The sequence below is a fragment of the Alligator mississippiensis genome, chromosome 5 (genome assembly GCF_030867095.1).
Source record: "Alligator mississippiensis isolate rAllMis1 chromosome 5, rAllMis1, whole genome shotgun sequence".
In the NCBI taxonomy this organism is placed as follows: Eukaryota; Metazoa; Chordata; order Crocodylia; family Alligatoridae; genus Alligator; species Alligator mississippiensis.
Window position 1 is genome coordinate 195,196,742 of NC_081828.1, and position 20,683 is coordinate 195,217,424.

The following is a 20,683-nucleotide window of genomic DNA, read 5'->3' on the forward strand; positions in this document are numbered from 1 at the left end:
AAGTCTCTAAGTGCCTCTCTCCCAGCTTTCATCCCTTCCCTTTGGCAGTGGCCAAAAGGCTGGAAGGTGTACTTAGCCTTTATGACTGGTCAAACAAGACTGAAACATGGTCTGATTAGTTTACAAAACAAAAGCAAACCTTGCCACAGTTTTTTCTTTCTGAAATGTGCCTGGGATAAGTAGGAAATCTTAGTAGAGAGGCTGCATTGAATCCAAAGGTAGACACTTGCATGTAGCTGCACATTGTCAGGCATAAGGCGAATAAATAATTTGAGTGACAGGTAACCTCTTAAATACTGAAGAGAAATTCAGATGGCCAGCGTGAGGGAGAATTTGGCTCTCGCCTGATGTCAGTTTAGATTGGCACATTTTTGAATAGCCATTTTTCCTTTCTATCCTTGAATCATTTGTTTTGTGTGGGGGAGAAGCTTTATATATAATGTGAGGATTCCCAAAGCCTGAAATCTGCTCCTAATTTCCTTGGCATGCACTATTTGTGGCTTGCATAAGGGGAGAATTGTTCTGAACTGAGTCACCTACTTCTCTTTGTGTTCTTTGCCTTGGAGCGTTCTGTTCATGTATGCTCCGAGCTGTACAAACTCTGTGAGCAGTCAGAATTTGGGGAAAATCTCTCCCAGTAGCACAGCTGAGAGGGGCTACTAAGGCACCAGCCCCAGGTACCAAGTTGGGGGTGAGGCACAAAAATAGCAGCAGCTGCTGTGCTCAGTCCAACTTGCATCACCACTACTGGGAGGGCAGTCACTGACACTGCCTTTGTCACCCTGGGTGCAGAAGTGCCCAGGTACTCTTCTGTCCTACATGTATATCAAGTGTGCCATGAGCAATAAATGCAATCCTGAATTTAGAAATTGTAGGAGCGGGTTGTCTCAACATGATTAACCTATGAAGTTAGCATATTCTGTCCTAAAACTGAGATGCATCTAGGAAAATGCTCTTGTCAATCTTTTCATTTCATCCTCTTCAGATTTTAAATGGATTGGTTGGTCATGCATATATTATGGCAGATTGCAGCACTGAAGAACTGCCAGGTGCAAACTAGTTAGTGTAAAGGAGTTTATGGCATATCTCATGTTACAATTGGGGCTGACTGATAGTGGAAAAAGCAGGAGCTGTAGAAAAGCTGCTCTTTCCAAGCTTGTTTTAAGAAAAAATCATGAGCAACAGGTGCGCAGCTGAGAGAGAGCTGTCCAAGTTCATGGTCTCCTGATAAGGTAAGCATGAATAAGTTCTTATCTGTGATGGTTAGTGAACGTGGAGGTTTTAATCTCAAAAACCCACAAAGTTTATAAGCAAATGGGGGCAATGTATCAGTTATTCCCATTATGGAAAGCAATATGAGCCAAATTGAACTGGTGGCTACTTAATGAAGTAGGAGTGATGCAATATTATTTTGTTCAATAAAAACAACTTCAGAATATGTATTATAGCTAGGGTTGCTGTATTGAACTTGTTTGACAGGAGACTTTCATAGAATTTTGTTCTCTAAAATGGTTGTGTAGGTTAGTGTGAATTAAGCCCCGGTACCCTTCCCAGTGTTTTCAGATATGGGGCTAGATGATAAAACTGTTCATATTTGGATTTTGTTAGCTTTTGAAAAAATTATTAGAAATACTGTTCAATATTTTAATGATGCTGTGGCAGTGTTATGTATATAAACTGTAGCCATGATTCTTCTTGTCTTGAGCAATAGGAGATATGAAGGAATGGCTTACTTGATTAGTCAAGCACATAAATTATGTTTAAGGTTAAAGAAAGTAAATCACAGATTCTCATTTCTTAGGAGTAGATTGATTGATTGCAAGTCTTGGAGATCTTTTCAATAGGCAAGTCTTTCCCAGTGTCATAAGATGACATTAGTCATCAATTGCTTGTTGCTTATGCTTGGAAGATTTTAAATTAAATTTCTTTGGAAGATTGTAAATGAAATTTTCTTTTAGAATGGCTCCTACCCTGTAGAGAGAGGGTGGTATGTTTGCCAAATGAGTGTGGGTGACCTCTTATTTGGGGTGTTTATTTGGGATCTATATCTTTGCTTCTTTGTTAGGAAAGCTTAATTCTGAATAATCCAGACCTTTAACAGATCTTCTTTGGGTTTGATCAGATATATTTACTTACTTTGAACTCTTCTGCTACAGAATGCTTGAGTTTGACCTTTCTTGCCTGCGCATGGTCACTCCTTCAAAATGCTTTCCCCCTTTGAAGTTTTGCTTTTTCTGTCAGTTTGAAAAAGTCTAACTAAAACACATCCGAAGATGCAATCCAGCCCTGGCTCTTTTTCAGTCAGATACGCATAAAATCCTAGCACTGGTATGAGGAAGGAGGGAAAGAGGAATTGAAGTAGTTTTGCTCTTTTTCTTTTGGCTTATGAGGCTGGGGGACTGGATTTTGTAGCTGAAACATTTGGCTCCCCTAGCTTCCTCTTTAAGTTCACTTGCAGTCGCAAAGGAAGAGCCCTTTCTTACTGTATCAGCAGAAAGATGGCAAAAACTTTGCTGGTAACCTTGCAAGGTATACTTCAGTAGGATTCACACTGGCCATATTTCTGGTTTGCATGTGCTCAGTCTGCATTTTTTTAAATTCTAGTTCCTCTTTTTGTTGATCAGATTGGTTGTTTTTTGTTTTCTTTTACACTTCCAACTAAAAAGCCTACACCATTTATTAACGAGTTAATATTCACCTGTTGTTTGTAGAACATCTTTGTAGGCTGTCTGCTTATCCTATATAGAGGCAGAGGGGATGAGTGCAGGATCGTAGGGGAAGTTTGCTGTGCACAGGGGAGGAAAATCTGGAGAGGATGTTCGGATGATGCAGCTGACGCAATGGCTGTTGGATAGTATCCAGCATTCCCAGCCAGCTCTTGTGGGAAAGCAAGCAGAGTAAAATTGGTGAGAACACTGGTCAGGAGCCTGTACTGAAAAGGTGGAAAGAAAACTGGGTGGCAATATAAAGTGAGCACAAAAGAAGGAAAAAAAAAAAAGTGTTCATTAACTCTTTGTTGACTTGTCTAGTTTTTTTTTTCATGGCTATAGCTGCGATTAACTGGTTGAACTACAAGCAACAGATTCAATGTGAGTGGTGTTTTTTAAATTTTGTGCGTCAGATCTTGCCATCAGGGTAATACACATCAATAGGCCCACAAAACTGAGGCCAGGGATTTTAGGGCTGCTGTTCTGGAATGATAGCTGAGTGAGCAACACTGGCAGGAAAAAAAAAAAAAAGGTGGGGAGAGTGGAAACAGGATGAGTGGCTAGCTTGTTTCAGTGAGTTGAGCAGCAGTATTAGCCCCATCCAGTCTCTAGCCAATGGTTTGCAGCTGTTTGTAGATTCAAGATGCCTCTCAGAAAATGCAGGCTCTTAGTTCACACTTGTTTTTTGACTGTGGAAAAATAATAGAGCAACTTTTCTGAGTTCTTTGTAACAGAAAAGGTCAAACCAGGCCAGAATGTTTTTAGCACTGTGGACTCCCTTTTGAAATCTTGGTTTATCTTGTGAATCATTTTTTGCACACCCACCACTGCTAATGTCATGTGGCTCCTTGCAACACCCTCAAAAGGATCTCAAGGCACCCCAGGTGTTGTGGCACCCTATTTGAGAATCATTGCTCCAGGCCAGAGGTGCTTAATCACTGGCCTCTGGGCTAGATGCAGCCCCTGCTGCTATGTTATCTGGTGCATGGGGCTCCCCACAGGTCTGTAGGGAGCTCTGGGGCCTTGGTTCTGTGTGCTAGATCAAGTATGCAGGGCTGGGCAGCGATGGTACTGAGCCCAGGGGTCAGAGCTGAGTGCGTGGGTCTGATCCTGGTGCGTGAGGTCTGATTTAGGCTGCTGTGGACTTGCCCTGCACCATTCATCTGGCCCAGGAGGCCAAAATGTTGAGCATTACTGCTCCAGGCAATGAGTTGCAGCTCTATGTTAGTTTAGGTGCAGCAGTTGAGCTGTGTGGTGTGGGGGGAGCAGTACAAAAGTGATTTTGAGAAAGGAAGAGTTTAGAGCTGGGTGAGATTTCTACAGGAGTGCTTTGAATTTGGGAGACTACAGTCCTTTTGTGTTCTTTAGCTATTCTGTATCCACGTAGATTGGTTTCAATCACCAAATAGAAACCACAGTTTAAATTGAGGAGTAGTAATGTTGTTCAACTGAGTGCCAAAAAACCCTGCATCCTGTACTTGGAAGATGTTAGCATGCTGGGGGTGGATGGTGTGGGAACTGCAAGGGGCTGTTACTTGTTGTAGCAGTCCAGCCCCTGCTGTTTCCCCACCATGCTCCCCAAGGTGCGCAGCCACTGCTGGTAATGAGCTGGGCTCCGGGTGCAGTGGCTTGCAGCGTCACAGCTGCCTGCTGTGAGCAGCCTGGGCTCTGTGGCAGGCAATGGGCAGGCTGGAAGCAGCTGCACTGAGGTTTGGAGCCCTGGCCTGGCTCTGTAGGCGGCAGTGTCTGCATGTGTACCTCTGAACACAGTGGAAAAGGCGTTGGGGTTGCACTGCCTCTAGCTGGCCTGCTGTACACCCTGTGGCATGCAAGCAGCCACCGCTGGCCATGGAGCCAGGCTGGGGCTCCAGACCCTGGTGCTGCTGTTTGCAGCCTGCCTGCCACATGCTGTGAGCAGCTGAGGCTCCATGGTGGTAGTAGCTGCATGCATGCTTCCAGGTGTATGGCAGGGAAGTGTCCTTATGCATTTGTAGCTGGATAGATCATTTATACTGTTTGGTACATATTTTTGCTACCTAGATAGCCATATACATTTATTTAAGTAATTTTGTAACTCATTTTTTTTTAGATTCCTTTAATATTTTACGTTCTAGTATGTGAGATGATGGCAAATGGGCAATTGTATAGTTGTTAAATTGTTACCTTATGCTTGATGTGTGTCAAGCATCTGGGCTAGTTAGGAGCATGAGATGACCTAGGTGGCTTCAGTGAATGATCCTGATGAGATGCATCTGTTGTCTTCTAGAGTCAGGGTCCAGGTACAGATGCCTGTGGTGACTTCATCAGTTTCTTGTACTGACAGCACAGCACCTGACTTTCCCTAGGAAATCATACCTTTTAATCAGCTTGTGATCTGCTGTACTATTTTCATAAAGTTTGAGCTTAAAGGTTAAATGTTTTCCCCCTGTATTCTTTCTTTATATATTCAAGCACAAAGCCTGCAACTCAGTGATACTGATAGAAGGTCCTGAATTTGGAATGCTTATTTTTTTCATTTTAAATGTTTTAAGAACTTTTATAATCATCTTAGGCCTTAACATATTTTCTGTTGGATTCAGTTTCGTTTTAATCAGTTGCATCTTTAAAAGGAAAAACTTGCTATAATGTACATAAAATTAAAAACTAAGTAAAAAATTGGATTTGATAAAAATAAGTGATTTGTTTTCAAGTGCTTTATTTTAATGGGTGGTAGTATTTTAGGACTGAGTGGTGATGGTTGCATTTTGCAGCTGCTGTGGTGGTGGCTTGGGAAATGTTGTTGGGGAGTAATGGGGTATATTATTAAGTTGCATGCACTTTTTTAATGTTCTTGAAAATAAACCCTGGTTAGTAATTTGCTTATGCCCTGGTCATACAGCCACATACATAACTCTTTGTATGTTTGCTGTTTTACTTTAGGATTTCTGAGGGTATGGCTGTGGCACATTAAAGTTAGTTTGCTAGGGTATGTCACGTGTTCAGTGAAAATGCAAGCAAACATGTTCAAGCAGTGTAGTGTCATGTCCCGTCATGGCATTGCTAAATTGGTCCCTTTCAGGTGAGGATGATCTATTTTACTAACTTCTTAGCATGTATTCACTTCAGTATGTTACCATATTCCAGTGATTTGCAGGGGCCTTATTGCATAGGACATTTAGTACTTGTTTTATCTGAGATCGTGGGAAGCATTGCTGAGCTGAAGTTAGAATGTGTTCTGGACGGTTGCACAGTAATGCTTACTACAATTGAGGATTGTCAGTCTTGGCCAGTGCAGCACATTGGAGTCGCAAACCAGATGATCATCTGATCTTTGGTTCCAGGCCTGGGATTTCACTGGAACCAGTTCAAAGCTCCATCATGGCTGTGGGGGGGGGGGGGCGCTGGTGCTGACAATCAACTGATTGTTGGGCTGGCACTGGGACTGCACTAAAGCTGGTTCAAGACTGGTATGGTGGGCTACTGGGATGGACTATCAGCTGATTGTCTGTCCCAGTCCCAGCACTGTGCCAGAGCTGGTTAAAGACCTGTGTGATGTAGGGGCTGGAACTGACAATCAGCTGATTTTCAATCTCTGCCCCAGGACCACACCAAAGCCAGTTCAAGACTCCTGTGTGGTCCTGGGGCTAGGACCCACAATTAGCGGATCCTGGGTCTCAGCCCCAGGACCAGAATTGATCCCATTATTTCTGTGGAGCAGTTATGAGTTAGGTACACACATTGTACTTATTGCCATCTGGAGATGCTCCTTGCTTAAAAAGCCACAACATTTCCATGGCACGATATGTTAGAGACCTACCTAAACCATGGCAAGACAAAGGGTTTTTTGCAGCCCATTCACAATGTGGAGAGCCAAGTATGTGGACGTTTCCTGGTGGCCCCACCCTTTGGTGCTGTTTTGGTGGAGAGGCTCCACCCCTCGGTACTGATGCTGGTGAGGGAGGAGGGAAACAGCTGTGGCTGCTGTCTCGATTGCTAGCTGCCCTTTGTGCTGCCTAACCCTGACCTTTTGGTTTTGTGTACAATTCTCCCCCCTGCCACTTCAGACTGTAAGCCCTCCCTCCCCTGGTCCCTGCTGTTGCCCCTCCCTGCCAGCTATTGTTGTGGGGGCTGGAGGGGTGGTGGCTCCTGGCTCCAAGGAGCAGACCTGGGGGGTGGGGGGTCAAAGCTGCTGGCTTTGCCCTCCCACTTCTATTATGGCAGTACTTCAGTCCCCATTGTCCCTCTCTGCCTGCAAGGAGCAGGGGAGGGGGACCCCCCTCTTGCCCCCCTCCCCTCCAGCTCCTCAGTCCCCACTGTCATGGTAGCACTCTGCTGTCTTTCCCTTTCTGTGTAGGGCACACAGCCAATCGGAGTGCGAATAAAGCGTTACAGACTGACAGACTTAGGATTTTATTTTATATATATATATATATATATATATATATATATATATATATATAAAAATTCTTACTATACTTAATACTAGAAAACTCTTAATTAAGGCAGACAGAGGTAAAGCCAAATTAGTCTTCTCTCTCTTCCCTTCCTCTCCCCCCCCCAACCTCTTAGCTTTGTTTCAGTCTTAATGTGTGGGTTTTTGTTGTTGTTTTTTAAACGTAAGCTTTGGTATTTACTCATCATAGCTGCTACTTTACCATATGCAGTTTAACTCAAGTGACATAAATTATAAACCAGTCTAATTATACCCTGGGAGGAGAAGAGAGAGGAGGTTTAAGGAGTAGAGAACCAACTGAGGATTGTTATATAGAGCCAACTCTACTGTAAGGTTTCCAGCAGTCTCCTACAGATATTCTTGTTCAGAGAAGCACAGTATTATTCTTACTATGATCTTTACCACAAATGGTCAGGTGTTCTACATTAAATACACTGAATTTTAGTGATGCTTTCTAGAGACTGAAGCTGAGACCACCACACACTTTTTATTAAATTTAAAATGTTTTTCAACTTGCCCAAGTTCCACCTTATGTGGTTCAGTAACACTTTAGCTTTTTGATTATAGAGCCAAGCTAATCCAGAGAAGCTAGTCCCAATTATTTTTCTTTTTCAGGTGGCTGACCACTGTGCTTCTGTACTCATGATTGCAAAATGAGTACTAACATGCTTTCTCAGCACTTTGAAGTGTGAAGAAAAATCAGTGCTATTCTATCATTAACTTCTGTAAAATTAGAATTTTGGGTCAATGGCTCATGGCTACATAAAGGTAGGTGGGCAACTGATGCTTTTTGGTGACCTTTTTTTAAAATGGCAGTTATTACTGGATGTCAAATGTTAGTGCCCCTGCACACTGAAATAGTAGAACATATTGTTTTTTATCTTAATCTCTGATGTGCTGTTAGCTGTTAAAAATGAATAGTTTAATACCTGTGTTTTGTTTTTTTTCTTCCTAAATTTTTTTTTCCCCGACCCCTCCATTTCCCTCCATTTGTTTTTACTGTATATTACATGTTTGTACAGTGTTTTTGTGTGTGCTTGCAAAAGATAGCTGTTTTGGCATCTTAGTCGAAAGCTAGAGACATGTTCTCAAGTTTGAGTGCCATAAATTAGGCATCTAAATCAAAGTGGCCTCATTTCTGAAAGTGAATCAAGCATTTCCTATTTCAGTAGAAGCTGCAGCTGCCCAGTGCATCAAGCCTCTTTCATTTCAATGCCTTACTTTAGGCATTGTTTGAAAGTGCAGCTTCTGATGGTTTTTGGGTTTGATGCAGCTGAACTGTGAAAAGATGCTATTAGGTATGAATTAAAGTTATATTTTTAAATCATTTAAAATGTCCCCTTTGCTAAGGCTTATGACAGTTTTCCTAGTTTACTTGGGTGGTGAAACTGAATCTCACAGTTTTTGTAGCTAGCTGGTAGACTGTTCTTAGATGTGTTTGTGAGAAATTGTGGGTGCACATCTTTCTTGCAATTCTGAAGGCTGGCAGAGCCAGGGAGCAACCTGTACTGTTCCTGTTGCATGGGATCCAGATATGGCTGACTGCTTTAATATTTTTGTTTCAGCTGTCTGGCAGTGTCTTTGATAACTGGTCTGCTCTTCAGAGCAGCAACATAAATAACTCCATTAAAACTAGGAATTACAATGTAAAAATTGTTTTCCTGCTGTAGTCTGTTAACAATATATAATTAGCTGTAGAAGTTCCCTGATGCCTTCCCCAACCTGGGAATTTATCTCCTGTACTTTACTGCATCATGGAAAAAGGACACTGATTTCCAGGAGCTGTGAAACAAATGACAGAAGTGCAATTGAGAATGTGATGAACTGCGCCTTCTGTGCATAGCTCATCTAGTTGGACATCAGCAAGCTATAAAACTGGGAAGAAAGCTGTCTTAAATAATAATAAAATAATCTGTTAGTTGTTCATATTGCATGGTTATAATAAAAATATCCTTGCTATATTTTGAAAGAAGCAAAGAACTGTTCCAAACAGCTGCAGCTCTGCAGTGTGTATTGACTTGTGATCAAAACATACACACATCTTAAGTATTTAAGTGATCAAAATAGTGCTTGTCTTTTACTCCCCCAGCTTCCTCTCTTTCTCTTCCCCCACTAACAAAAATGGTGGTTTTGAGAGCATCTTAGGGGAAACAACTCTATAATTAACTTCTGTTTATTGTGTGGTATTTGTTACACGCTCAATACTGAAGATGCAGATCGCAAGACATTTGCAACCCTGGAGAGTTTGCATTTTGGAAAAAGTGGAAAAATAAAGGCAGGCTAGTAGCTGAAAGGGAAAGACGTGCCAGGGTGATTTTATTTTTCCTTTCTTTTTAATCTATTCTTTTTGATATCCTTAAATTACTATTTTAGGTGATTTGCATGGGAGATTTTACCACTTAAAAGAATTTTATAACATGAACATTTTTTAATAGTCTTCAGTTAAACTTATTCTGTTATGAATGATTTGAGCTCATGCAAATATTCCAATGTATGCATTTTTTTGTATATTTTATACCAGATCAATCCAAGAGAGTTCATTATTAGTTGTATTGTATTTTATGTGTATCCTGTTTCTATTAATAGAAAATTGAAAAAATCTAGAAGAACGAACTAGAATGAACTTTATTTTTATCATATTGCTTATAATGGTATTTTATTTCAGATTAACATATACATCATAAATAAATACCTCCTAACCATGACTCAAGAACTGTGAACACAAATAAATGTGATACTTTTGTTTTCTGGTGTGAGATTTGATCAGTCTGCACCTGCATGCTGAGAGCCAGTGAGAGAGTTGCTGTTTACCTCAGTTGAAGCAGGATGGGGCTCTAAAAGCCCTGTTCTGTTTCAGAGAGAGATGAATTGATGTTCATTTGCTATGAAGAAGAAAATGCTACACCATTTATTACACATACAGAAGTGCTGCAGTCCTCTACTAACATGAGCATGTGCTACTAATGGCTTCAAGTTGATTGAGGCACTCAGGTGCATAGTGCACTGTAAAACTTATTACAGTATTTGTAACTTGGAGTCAGTGTTGTGCTCTTGTACTGAGACAATGGTAAATGCTGTTTCTCCAATTCCTGACATTTTTCAGTTGATCTTACAGATGCCTGTAAATAGTTTGATCTCTTTCTTAAACTGTTCTAGGAAATACAGTCCTCACCTTATGTGGCATCCTAGAACAAGGTGAATAAGAACTGAACAGGGAGAAATACACTGTGAAGAAATCTTTGCAGTTGTTTCCTTGTGGCAATTATTTCAGCTGGAGGGCTGCTTAACGAGTTTTGGTGAGCTGTTGAGGGCTGCAAGGTTAGCCCTGCTCCTTGACAGGTGTACTGGTTACCATCATGGGACTGGAAGTTCCTGCCCTTGGAAGTACTTGGTGGGGGGGGGGGTTGCCATCTTGAAACCAGGAAAAAAACCAAATTATATATAAAAAATACCAAACATCTACTATAACTTATTTTAATTTTATTTAAAAATATCTTTGTCCTGATTCATGTGTGTTTTCATAGTGTATCTCGAGGTGATTTGCATACTAGCTCAAAACTTTCTCTTGTATTTAGTGTCAGGAGTTGTGTGGCTGAAGAAGTGGATGTATGTATGGTGGGTGGGTTGTAGAGGGGTGTGGGGTATGTGGTTGGGGTGGGGGCTGTGGGAGAGGGTCAGGATGTGTGGGTTTGTTGGGGGGGTAGAGGAACGTGTGTGTGTGGGGCGGCTCCTCAGAGTCCCCAGAGTGTGCTAGTCCCTAGATTTGCACATGGTAACAACATGTGGGACCACTCCTCCCCCTGACCCCATGGCATGCAGCTCCCTGCACTCCCACCTGAATACTCAGCTGCAAGTAGTGGCAATGAGCAGGGCCAGCCCTACCTGGCCCCCATAGTGTGCAGCTCCCACCCCAGTCCCTGGATGTATGTGGTAGCAATGTGCGGGGCCAGTTCCACCCAGCCCCATAGCATGCCGATCCTGCACTCTTAGGGCCTGGCTGAGCTGGCCTCATGTTCCATAGCACATGGCTCCCAACACTCCTGCCTCCTTTCCCCCAATAGGAGTTCCTGGCCTCTGGCCTAGTGGGGCCCTTGCTTGCATGTCCATGCTCACAGGAAGGGAGGCGGGGAACAGCCCTGGGGTGGCCATGCAAAGCCTCATCCAGGCAGAGGCTTCTTGTCTCCAGTGCCCCCAGCTTGGGGCTGGGCTGTATCAGGCCAGGCTGGGCTTTGGTGGAGTGGTTGCTTAACAACCAGATCTGCACCTCCTGCATGGAGGCTCTGGCTTGCAGAAGAGTAGCTTAGGGCCATGGCTTATAGGGGGCCTGTGGCTCCTTCAGCCTGTGGGCCATATTTTGCCCACCCCTGCTTTAGGGGATCTCTGCTGGGGGATCCTCCTTGGTGATTCTTCTTGTCAGATCTCTCTCGTGCTATATGAGAGGGGATCAAAATGGAACGTGGTATTTCAGTGTTGTCCTCTGTTGGGTTGCAGTAACGTTTCGACTATATTGCATAAAACTCAGGAAGATATTTAGGTCCCCATTGTTTAAAGAAAATTGTCTAGCAAATCCTGCCTTCAGTTAAGTGAGTTAAGATGATAAGCACCTTGGAAAGGCAGTTGAACCTGTGTCTAACTCCATTGGGGACCTCACTCTGTGTCTTCTCTTTTATTTCTGCTTAAAGACCATAAAAGCTATACCTTTCACTTTAAATCTTTTTTAGGCTTATAAATCTTATAAATACACTATTATACCCCTAAAGTCATTTTTGCAAGTACAGTCCTGAAACAAACATTACTGTTAAAGAGATTACAGATATGTTCCTGGGGCATTCTGTATTTAATTTGGTTTGATCCACTGGTGAAATGCTGGGCTCCTGGCATGTATTCCACTGTTAGTCTCATTTCACAGTCTAATATAAACTGCATTTCTTTTATTTAATAAGCAGTGATGCAGACCCAAATTCTTAGCGGAAATAAATACTTTATCAGTTTTTATACCAGCTGAATGCCTTGTTCATAGTCTGACTGCTTTCACGTTGTCATGTGTTTCATGTCATGCATGTACACAGACCAAATAATTCTTGCAGCAAGTCCTTTAATTTTAGTTGATCTATAACAACTTTTAGAAAGATTTCAGTCTTATTTAAAGGCTTCACTAAAGCTTCATTAAATGTAATTTGATGAAGTATCTGCCACATACATTGGTAAGTTGTTCCAGTCTGCACAATTAAAAGTTCATGCCCGATTCTTAGTTTGAATTTGTCTAGGTTCAGTTTCCAGTTGATGGATATTCTATTATGTCTTTGATAGTAAATCACATTACATTAAATGTGCCAGGAGTAGCCCTTGCGTATTGCAACCATTCGTTATCAAAATAATACTGTCAATACTTCAGAGTTACCTGGCTCTTCTATTTCCAACTTAATCTCATCTCTCATGTCATTTACTACTGGCCAGAGTAGTGTATGATGCGCTTATTTCTAATATTTGATTTCAGGAAGTAATTGGACAGTTGCCGTGAAATCACTGATCTTCCTCCTCTTAGTTGATCATTATTTTTCCTCTCACTTGCAAAATGAGAAGCATTTATTTCAGTAGCTTTCAGCCTGTGGTTAAGGGGTCCATGAAAGACTATGATCAATCAAAAGTATGTGAATACTCACACTTACAATTCAAAGGAGTCTGTAGCTCCATTTGAAATTTCCAAAGGGGTCTGCAAATAAAAAAGGTTGACAAACTACTGCTTTATTCCATTTCATTACCATTTGACTGTCTGCTATTCAAATGGTAGGTAGTGGATGTAGTTATTGAGTACCCTCAGATAGATATTATGATAATTATACTTGAACTACACTACAAGATCTGCCATTGATACTACTTAAAGCTTACTAGTTTTGCGAGATCAGTTCTAGGCCTGTGTGACACTGGATAGTTGCAAGAGGAAGTACTCAATTTGTTGCCTTGTTTTAAAATAGCATCTAGGAGCCCTAGCCTTGCATCAAAAGCCCATTAAGCTAGGTTCTATGTAAATGGAACAAAAGTATGGTTTCTGTCCCAATTAACTTATAGGCTACGAATAAGACAAGAGAACAGATGGATGCAGGCAGAGAAGTAAAAGGAGACAATACTTCCAGTACAATAGATCGTGGTTTTGACACAGTAGTAGCCTCCAATTTTGAACAAGTTCAGGTTAATTTGGAGGAAAGGAGAGGAAGGAGAAAGGAGGGGAAAAGGAATAAAAGTGAAAGCAGTGTCAGATTTCCTTTGCCCCTGCATCCCTTGGCAATGCTAGTAGCTTTACCACTACAGTTTTCTGATATTTATATGTGCTTTCTGTCTCATATAATAGACTTTTATATAATTGAAGAAAACTACAAAACTGATTATGAAGGAAGTGTATTGTCAGATGCACAGGATAAACTGTAACAGCTTTTCCCTTAATGTCTTTTAGTTATAGTAACATAAATGCATGGTGCAAGCCATGTTGATTTAAAGATTCTGACAGAAAAGTCATTTTTTTTATTGAATTTATTTTATTTACCGATGTCCCTTTTTAGCTGGTGCTTGAGTTTTGAAGAAATAACGTTATCTGCTGAGTTTAGTTAAAATGTTGTATTGTGGTTTGATAACATACAAATGAAGATAAGATGGCTTTCTCTAAGATTACACAGTTTTGAACATCCTACAGTTGACAATATACAGTGGATAAAGACAGTGTCTTATTAATGCTTGCCTAGTTGCTTTTTTTATTCTCAGGAAAATATAACTAACTTGACGTAAGCATTCTTTTTTTTTTTATAGTACCTGTGAAAGACACTGGATTAATCACGCTAGGAAAATAACATATTCATAGAATTATTGAGAAATAGGGCTGAAAGGGACCTCCAGAAGTCATCATTCTAGTCCCAAATCCCTGCCTGAGGCAAGATCATGCCTCAAAACCATCCTATACAAATTCGTTGTCTAACCTTTTAGCAAAACTGCACAGTCAACTCTGACATAATGCCTTAACCTGGGCAGCAAGACCACAATAGCCAGTGTGCTGCTGCTGTAAAAGTTACTAGTATATACTCAAGAGATCCCTGGAAGAGGGCCATGCCTGCCTGCTACAGAGGAAGGCAATGCACCGCCGCCTGCCCGCCCATACCAATCTGTCTGACTGGGGTAAAATTTCTTCCTGATCCATCTGACCCTGAGTAGAGGCACAAGACCCTCTAGCCAGGGACCTACAGGTTTGTCCCAGCAGGAGAATTCACAGAGTATGTGCTGGCAGTGCTAGCTTTCTTCATGGTCCTTTTTGTTGCTGACCTTGAGGGGATAAGGGAAGTAGCTGTGTTATGTGGGCCAGTTTGTGGTGGACGATGGAGGTTCTGCTTAGAAACAGTTGTTGGCCACAAAATGCCAGTACTGATGCCACAAACTCACTTCACTTCTAAGCTGGCTATGGCTATTGGAGGGAAGCAGGTTGGTTGAGCTTTGCATCAGAAACCTACAGGCAGAAGACTGGTTCAAAGTTTTTAGACTTTTCTAGCTCCTTTCCAGAAGAGGATGTAACACATATTTTTACATTGCAAATTATTTGCTGGGGCAGTCTGCCAGACATAATACAGGATCAGTGATGCTTTGCAGGAGTGCTTATGGCCACTGTCCCATCTTACCTGTCAGTGTTCCTTTTCTATCAGCAGACAAAGGATTAGATGCATCACAGGTCCTGATAGGTAACTCAACCTTATCTCGCTTCTTGTGCATGTCAGTACTCACCTTGTTTTTAGGAGGTGAGTATGAAGGAAGAAGATGCAGGCTGCGTTGTACATGTGTACAAATGTGAAAGTCTGTGGCTTTGGAATTTTTTCTCTTCTTGGCAAGTTGCCTGGTGGGAAAGTTGGTTTTAGATGTACTGCTACCTTGTTTTGGACACAGGATTTATTTTTAGCTGTCCTATTGAACATTGAACAATCTAACATATAATTAAAAGCCAGAAGCTGTGAAATTCTAGTTGCACAGCTGGAATAAAAAGAAATTCAAAAGTTGATTTGTACAACACTAATGTGGCCAGATTGTGGGTATGAATCATTTTGATTGCTTTCATTTTTTTTAAATGTGTATTATTTTCAAACGATGTTTCTGGCACTTTTTTTTATTTTTGAAGCATAATCTGGGAGACATGGGGTGTTTAATGTAGTCATAATTAACATTTCTTTGTGACCTTTTTTGCTTATCCTGGCTTTATAGTCTGCAACTTTTAACATAGGTTTTGGATGGGGTAGGAGGAGAGGGAAGAGAAATTTGGCTGTAATAACCACAGCACTTAATTAGTATACTAAAGTTTTGGAGATCCTCTGTGAATAATGTGGGCATAATATCTCCTACCATTTGGCTGTAGATACAGTTTTTGCAAGGCTGGGTTACAGATCAAGGCAGTAACATGGCTACATCAACTCTGTCATTCCAAGGACATAAATGGAAAACAGGGTAATCAAGTTTAGTGTTTCAGAATGGTCAAGTTTTTTCTCAACCGTTTTCCTACTATTTAGTATTTGTTTGGATCTTTCTGCATTTTTACATGATTGTGCTGTGTGGCGTATGTGAAAGATCCCTTTGCAGTTCCCCTCACACATGGTGTGTCAGACCTACCAGTCTGGGAGCTGTTTGTGGTTCCCAGGTGCACAAGCTTTAAGATGCACATTGGTTACAAATATACAGCTGTGTTCTCTGAGCCCTGCTATGTGACTTTTAAACATAAGTTTCAATTGCCTCTCTTCAGTGAGAAGGAGTTAAGGGACAATGCCTGGGGCTGCTTCAGTGGCAGACCCGAGATCAGTGCTTGGTCTGAGTTGGGAGCACTTTCTTGTTATGTTGCTCAACCTTACCTCCACTGGCTGCCTGTTGCATAGCAAAGGGGAGGGAGGATTGCTCTCATTTCAGGCTTGGGAAGGAAAGCAGAATAGAAGATTGACTGAGTCAATCTCCAATTCAGAAGAGTAGCTTAAGTATTGCTTGTGCTCCCTTGTATTCTGAAAAGATTGGGTCAGTGGTTCTTAGCCTTTTTAGACTTGAGGCATCCCTTGGAGAATGCCAGCTCTTAATTCACAGTCTTTCTTTCTTTCTTTCTTTTTACTACTGTGCAGAAAAATAACAGAGTAATACTTTTATTGCAAGTAGCTCAGACCACAACAGGTCAGAATGTTTTTAACAGTATGGATTCCTGTTTGAAAACTCTTGAGTTTATTTTATGAATCATGTTTGCACACCTAACAGCATCCTGGCTTAGAGTCACTCGATCAGGCTGTTTTCCAAATTTTCCTCCTAGTGGCAGTTTGGTAACAAGCAGACAGAATGTACAGCAATGATCCTAATTTCTGCCACAGCTTTAGCCAGTGCTTCCTGGCATGCTCCACAGTCACTACAAAAGTACTCTGTCTTAATGTTAATTACAACCAGAGATGACTGTAGCAGGGTGCAGGGCCTGGGGTAAATCGGCCTGTGCAGGGCCCGGGAGTGGGGGTGGCAAGCAGCCTGATTCAAAGCCGGCCTGGCTCCGCAGGCCCCCCCAAAGAGTGCGCCCTGATTACAACAAATTTCTCCCTAAACTTCATTTTGAAATGAAGTTTTTGGGTTTTGGGTGTGGCCATAGCCACAACTTTTGTGCGCGTGACTGAGAGTTTGTATTGTGCATACTCAATAATTGCAGTGTTGCTTAGAGCTCTGTGTTGCATATTTAGCTTTCTTTGATTTGGAAATAACTATACATCATTTCTACTACTGCATGGTCCCCTCATTTCAGAGTCTTATGTGAACAGGTGGCTTGAGTTTTTCTCTGAATACTTGGTTAGGATATTATCCTTTCATTTGTGAGGGAAATATGCCCATTTATGTGTAGTGTGTATGAATTTGAATTCTCTTTATGATATATAAACTTTTGATTTTTTTTTAGCTTAAGTGGAACTCGTATTCAAAATTGGAGGTAGTTGGTGCTTAGCCTTGTTGAAGGCAAGAGTGACCTTCACCAGGGAAGCCTGTGTTTGGTGTCTCCATTCTTTGCTAGTAGAAGTTCTCTAAGAGTATTTTAAGATAAGCTGTCAGGATAAAATCTCGAGATGATCTGTAACACATGCGTGGGCAGGGAATAATAACAGTTCTTCCTAGGCCATTAGTCATGTCCAGTCTGTGCCAGAGCCTGAGAAATTTAGATCTGCACATATCCAACTATTTATCTCCAGGGAGTAGGATCCAAAGCTGCATGTCTGGAACCATCCCCTGTCAATTTAATGCCCTTTTGTTTTTGGAGAATATCAGCCTTGAAGTCTGACATATGTAGATATTGTACAAAAACAGTCACTTCAGAGGGCACTTTCTAGATTTTCCAAACTGACCAAAGATCAAGCTTGCCCATCCTCAGCTTGGATTGGACTACATTGTTAGGCTGCAAAACCTCTGCTCCCTGACTTTGTTCAGAAGATTTCTGGAAAGATGCCAAGGTATAGAGCAAGATTTGAATTGCAACTTCAAAGATCAAGGTAAAAGACTTGTTTCTCACAGACTATCATCAAGCCGGGGAAAACTGACACCTGTTTTCCCTAAGCTAATCTTGAAGAGGAAGAGATCAAGGCTGCCAGCGTACGCCAGGGTTGAAAACCTATTATAGCTGATCGAAGGCACTGCAAATTGGGAGACTAGATTCTTTGTCAGTCCTGAACTAAAGAAGGGAATTAAGAGTTATTGTCTGCTATACAAATAAATAAGTTAGGTGGGAGAAGAGCCAACTGTATAAATATGTGCAAATATTGTATGTATAAATATTCAGCAGCCTTGAAGAAGCCTGGTTACGTCAAAGGAATGTGAAGTAAACTACAGCTCCTGGGGCTTTCTGGGATAAGGGTGTCAGAGTTGGTTACAAGCAGGGATCCTGGTTTTCCCTGATTTAAAAAAAAATTTTTTTTTTCAAAATCTCTGACTTTAAAAACTCCAAGATCTGTGACTTAAAATTACACCCCCCCCCCACCCCCAGCCTCATAGATGCAGACACAGTTTGTGGTGGCTGTCACTGCCATGCCCTGTGCTACTTTGCTGCGGCCAGTTGCACATGCGGCTCTGCGGGCAAGCGGTGCAGCAGTAGCAGCATAGTGGCAGTTGCTGTGTGCAAGGTGTTGTTTCCTCCTCCCCCCCCCACATGCATAGTTGATGCCCCTCTAGTCCGCACATGTGCTGCATGCAAGGCCCCCCTTGCGTGCTGGCTGCCATCGCCCCATGCCACTGCTGCGGTGCCACTTGCCCGCAGAGCCACATGTGCAACTGGCTGCAGCAAAGCAGCATGGGGTGCAGCAGCGGCGGAAGTGTGGGGCGGTGGCGTCTGCCATGTGTGAATGCCCTCCGCCAAGGTCCAGCTGGGCAGTGTATGTGTGGCCCACAGAGGGGCCCTGCTGCCCTTGGTCCCCCAGTGCTGGTCCTGGGAGTGGGCACAAAGAAACGCTCTTCTCTCCCCACTCCCCCTTGTCCCTTTGATCTGGCTCCCCTGTCCCCTTCCCTTCCCCCATACACAATTGCCTGAATGTGTGCATCTGTCTGTCTGCTGTTCTCCCAGAGGCCTGAGGAAAAGTACTGTGATACCCAGTAGCTTGTCTGTGTCTAGCCCAGGGGTTCCCAAAGTTTTTATGCTGTGGCCTGGCAAACCACGGCCTGGAAGTGGCTGTGGCCCGGCAAACGGCAGCCCAGCAGTCTCAGCCAACCGTAGCTGGAATTTCCAGTTGGGAGTCGGATAAGTATACCAGCACCCCCCAGGGGAAGGCGGGGGGATACAAACTCTGCGCTGTTGCGGGCCCTGCAGAAGGAGCTGCGGTCTCTCTGCCTGGCTGTGGGGGCCCGCGGTTTGCCAGTCCGCGGCCACTTCTGGTCCAGCAGCTGACTGTGCTGCGGACCTGCAGCTGACCGACTGTGACCCAGGAATTGAGAACCCCTGGTCTAGCCAAACCATGCAGCTTGTCCAATAAAAGTTATTGCCCACAACAATTCTTGACTCTAGTTATCAGTGTAGACTTGCTTTTACGTTGATTTAATCTGTTGAGGAGCAGGTAGATTTTTTTTTTCTAGCGTTTGTATATGATGTTTAGTCTAACTTTTTTTTCTTTCTGTGTGAATAAGGTGGGGTTTTTTTGGCTGCCTTAACAGTCAGCATCCCTATCGGATGTGTTGTATGCCTGATTCACTGTTTTCCAGTAACATATGCAACCAGTCTGAGGATGATTTTGAGCTTAATGTATAAAGTATTCTGTCTATAAGTAAAGATGGTGGATCTGCCAGTCTTACTAACGTGGAGTTTTAATGGGTCAGTTTAACAAGAGTGTCTGTTTGGTAAGGATGATGTGTAGTAGAAATGTAGCATATTGGATATGTCACTGGTGCCCAACCTTTTCACTTGTGGGCTGGATGGGCAGTGCCAGGTCCAGGTGCAGGGTGTATCTAGCTTGTGGGCTTGATCCATCATGCAGGGCCAGTGAGAGGCCCTCATCCAGCAGTGGAGTTGTTTGGGGGTGGGGAGGAGTGCACATCCCAACCGTGATCCATCTGCATGGGGGTGGGGGGAGCAACCCAGTTCTTGTCTGAATGCCATAGAGGGAGTGGGGTGGGGCAGCTTGACCATGATCTGGATGCACTGGGCTAGGATGGGGTGGGGCAATCCCAATCTGGATGTGGTGGTGGTGGGGTAGGGAGGGAGCAGCTTGGCCCTTATCCAGACTGTGGGGTTGGGGAGCATGTGGAGCAGCCCCAGTCGGGATGCTGCGGGAGGGATGGGACCAGCCCAGCCCTGATCCAGATACCTGGTGGGGGTGGAACAGTCCCTGTCTGCATGTATGGAGGGGGCAGGGAGCAGCCTGCCCTGATCTGGACATGTAGGGGGTGGGCCCAGCTTAATCCTGATGGGCTGCAGTGGCCTGGGCAGGGCTGGAATTGCCCCTGTTCCCCAGCTGCCAGTTTTTTCTGACCTGTGGAGATTTCTGTGGGCCAGACGTTACAGTTCTGCAGGCCAAACTTGGTTCACAGACCAGAGGTTGAGCACCCCTGGGATTATATGATGCTTCTTCTGTTATGTAAGAAAAATAGGTTTTGGTTCTTTCCTCTTCTCATATCTTTTATTACCACATATGGATTTATGTAACTTTTCTCATTTCAAATGATTACAAAATTAGAAGCTACATACCTCTCTCTCTTTCACTTCAGTCACCATCACAGTGAATGATCTCTCGGGTGGAAGTCACCAGCCATCATAATGGTTCTAGTACCATTACCCAATAGTTTGGATTTCAGCTGAAACCACAGAGGTAGTTTTAAATGAGCATAATAACTTTTACCTCTTTTGCAGTAACATTTTTTCCTCTAATATTGGTTGCCATATCCATTCCAAGTGCTGGTTTAGAAGGAAGGACAATTAGAAGCTTTATTTGAAGGATTGCATCTGACACTAAATTGGGGGTGGGGAAAATGGCAGATCCGGCTGGCAGCTGGACTCTTTCCCAGCAGCCCCTGCCCATGGTGCTGTGGCCAGTTT

General features: G+C 42.9%; 1 protein-coding gene across 4 annotated transcripts in view; it reads left to right on the top strand.

The window, feature by feature from the left end:
* Positions 1-20,683, top strand: part of CCNY (cyclin Y) — a 188,338-nt gene that overhangs the window by 33,953 nt on the left and 133,702 nt on the right. The window contains exon 1 of one of the 4 annotated variants that reach the window (XM_019498523.2): positions 7,808-7,908. The exons of the other annotated variants lie outside the window; for them this stretch is intronic. The gene's annotated coding sequence lies outside the window, so the exon portion shown is untranslated. Of the gene's footprint in view, positions 1-7,807; positions 7,909-20,683 lie in introns of those variants that run through there. 4 annotated transcript variants of the gene reach the window in all.